Source organism: Engraulis encrasicolus, chromosome 14 (genome assembly GCF_034702125.1).
Source record: "Engraulis encrasicolus isolate BLACKSEA-1 chromosome 14, IST_EnEncr_1.0, whole genome shotgun sequence".
Lineage (NCBI taxonomy): Eukaryota > Metazoa > Chordata > Actinopteri > Clupeiformes > Engraulidae > Engraulis > Engraulis encrasicolus.
Genome location: NC_085870.1, coordinates 1174740 through 1178936, shown reverse-complemented (window position 1 = coordinate 1178936; position 4197 = coordinate 1174740).

The window sequence follows — 4197 nt, the reverse complement described above, 5'->3', positions numbered from 1 at the left end:
CTGTGATTTCTATGATTTCAATTTCAAAGTATCATTTTTGAGCACAATATTACTACACGCTTTCGGGTTGGGCCCATCCGATTTTTTCTGGGCCCACCTGTTTTATTATTTCTGCCTACGCCCCTGCAATATTGGATTCAGTGGCGTGCACAGACATTTTGGGGGGCAGGTGCTCGAGGGGGCCGGGGCCCACGTGGAACTTCCGGCTACCTTGCAAGGCTTTAGACGCTATATACATTATTTACATTATATATCGGGGCATTACACAATACAATACAACATTAATATAGCACAATATCACAACAATGAAGTTGTCTCAAAGCGCTTTCCAAATTCACATACACACATACACATTCACACACCAGCTCTGGAGGCTGCCGTATGGCGCCAATTGTCTGGGGTGAGAAAGTGCACACACATGCATGCACGCCCACAACCTCCCTTTGAGTGATATCTTTTTTGACAAAAGGTGTGATTAGTTGGTTTATTTAGTAAATTATGGTTCCTTGTCTACCAAGTTTCAGTGCGACGGTAGGGAAGGAATGCTGTAGAAAAAAAAGAGCAAATGTAAAGATGACAAATTAGACATACTCTAAGACAGGGGTCCCCAAACGTTTTTCTCTGGGGGCCACATTATCGTTCCTGACTGTGATCAGGGGCCGGGATCAATCATGTGGGCTGTGTACTAGGCCACTGCCTGTTATAGCCATAATTTCTAGCACAAAATAGTTCATCTTTACCTGCCCTGATGTAAGAGTTAAGATAAACGTGTATGTCAAACTGTTGGCCGCCACAGCTTATTGAACTCGACTTGTCTTGTTTATTCACAACTCACAGTGAACTTACATGTCTCAGATCTCGTATCTTCTTGTATATAGTGACTATGTAATGCACCATTTACCTTACTGATACCATGACAGTGCATGTCCTTCACTGTTTCTACCAGCAGGTGGCGTGCGTTACACTTTGCAGGACTGCCAATACTCATGACAAAAGTCACAGCGGACTTAATCTCTTCCATGAGATCATGCCACCAATCCATCAACATCTCTCTCTCTCTCTTTCTCTCTCTCTCTATCTCTATCACTCTCTCTCTCTCTCTCACACACACACACACACACACACACGCACGCACGCACGCACGCACGCACGCACGCACGCACACACACACAAACACACACACACACACACACACACACACACACACACACACACACACACACACACACACTGTAATCCCTGTTGGACATTACACCAATGGAGTGTGTACATTACCCATAACACATGTTATGGGTTACACATAACCCATTACTCATTACACATGTTATGGGTTACACATAACCCATTACCCATTACCCATGGTATGGGTTACACATAACCCATTACCCATTACACATGTTATGGCTACGTGCTTGATCTCATGTCACTGCCAGAGGAGGAAAAATACACAGAATGTAACCAGGGCACTGATGGACAAACTAAAGTCAGAAATTAGGTGATTGCCATAATAAAACAATAGATTCAGATGTATGCAAGATAGAGGAAACCTGAAGCACTAAAGATAGCAATTGTTATACTTTTTATTTGGTTACAATGTACGCGTTTCAGCCTATATAAACTTCTTCACGGCGTTGGTTTAGACTTACTTTAAATGCACACAAATACACAGTAGGCCTATAACCTGACTAGTCTCACCAGACGTTGAGGCAAACAAATATATGAAATTGATGAAATGGTAACATTTATGCTTTAATTGTACATGGTCCCTAAGCTGGAACTGAAACTGAAACAATTTATTGATAGGGGATAATATAACTAATGACATTAAGAGGGTCGGTCCCCATGTGCATTGTATATATATATTAATAATAATATAATATATAATACTATAATAATATAATATTAACATCCCCATATAGGCTACGTTTTCATTAGGCTACATCACATTTAGCACACATGTTTGTTTCTCTGTGTATTTATTTATGCACTGCATGCCACTTTGGGGATAGTAGTGTGGGGCTATATTTGCACTAGTTCATTATATAAGAATTGTGTTATATAATGATTTGGAAATGCTCTTGTACTCATGTTGACATGAGGATGACTGAGTTCATGTTGACCCCTGAGTTAGGACTCAGCTTTTAAATGTAAGATTTAATGCAACATTTATACCAAATATTCTACAAGATAAAGAGAATTTTTCTAAAATGTAACACTGCCCTGTACCCTTTCTCGCCCCTAGATGGCGGCATTGAGATTGCCTTGTGCTGTATTCAGCTTTATTTGGCATTCACATCTTCCTGGTGGTTGTTAGTAGTTATTACTTCATGATGCTGTCACTGTTACGTAACGTTCCCACTACAACTTCAACATATGAATCCTCTGTTTATATTATATTCTTACTGTCCGATGCTCTCAAAAAGAATGTTGCTGTCGTCCTTTAAATCTCCTCAATCCACTCATAAGTGAGATAGCCTCCATGCTACCCTACAATACCGACACCGTTGCCCACCAACAGAGGGCGACAAACTGGTCAGTTACCCTGGGCTGAGGGAGGAGGGTGAGCCAGAACGGGTCCCAATTAAAGGGGCACTGTGTGAGATTTTTAGTTGTTTATTTCCAGAATTCATGCTGCCCATTCACTAATGTTACCTTTTCATTAATACTGTAGCCTACTTACCACCAGCATCAAATTCTAAGTATTCATTATGACTGGAAAAATTGCACTTTTCACACATGAAAAGCAGGATCTTCTCCATGGTTCGCCATTTTGAATTTCCAAAAATAGCCATTTTTACCTGCAAAAATGACTGTACTTGGACCATACTAGAAAATATTTGTTTATTACTTAGTAAACTTTCATGTAAAGATCAAATTTGGCAATAGGCAGCCCAGTTTCAATGAGCAGCATAGTTGCATTACCTTTGTTGACCATTTCCTGCACAGTGTCCCTTTAAAGTAGAGATGCACCGGATCCTGATTTTGTCGGGAGACAATAAAAGCATTCATTGAGGGCTATGACAGTGAGTCTTTGCTTGTTCTAAGAGGGGGAGTAGGCTAGTTCAGTAATAATCATATCCAGGGTCTTGGTCTTCTGAAATTGGTGCTGCCGCCTTCCTATAGCATTTCTTCTATAACAGTGACTCAGGCGTTTAATACAACACACGTTGCTATGCTGCTGAGGCCAAGGGAGCATCGGTGGCCATTTATACACCTGACCCAATACCTTAACGTCCCTCCCACAGTCCCTCAGGTGGTGTCCATGACTTAGCCAGTTAGGTAAAGCCGTTTAAGTCCATCGACATGAACACCTGCTGTAACACTTCATCTCTTTCTCTCTCTCTCTCTCTCTCTCTCTCTCTCTCTCTCTCTTGTGCTGACGCACTAGACCTTCATTTATAAACTGGGCTAATTCCACTGTAGGGAATAGCGGTGACATGGCAAGAAGACAGAGGTTATCTGGTTATACATACCGTATATAAAAAAATAAAATAAAAATATTTAAAATGTATAGATAATAAAATATGTTAAAAAATGGATACACCCTTTGATTTTAATGGCTTATCATATTGTGGAGGCATTTTTTTAGAAAACCATGTCTTGCCTATGACTAGATGGTGGAGTCTGTCTCTGGTTCGTGATGCACCCTTTCCACCTGACCTGCTCACCGGAACAGTGACCTCTGACCTCTGGCACCGGTATTTAACACAATCACATGCCTGATGAAGACCCTGTTGAGTCGAAACGTTGTATGAGCGGAAGACATTTTCAAAATGGAACTACAGCGTGCAAACGTCTACTCTTTCTGCTATAACAAGACAGAGGCCACAAGAAGTTGGGGGGGGGGGTTATCAAATCCCAATCGGAGGGGTCAGACCCCCCCGTTACCCCCCCGTAATTGGAACAGTGCCACCCGGTCTGGTCAGGTAGTGCTTCTCATGGAGATGAAAACTAGAGGGCTGTAGAGGAAGTAGACTATTGTGGACATGAGAACTGGCTGCTCTGCTGTATGGCCCCGCCCTGGATTGACCCAAAAGCATCTGCAGACATCTGCAATTACAGAAACGATACGTGTGTGTCCTGGTTTTAATATACCTACCTCTGACATAGTATCTCTGGTGGCAACAAGGACTATGTCATTTAATGCAATTTATATAATGTGCTTTAAATAATAAAAATAACAATACTGTACTACTA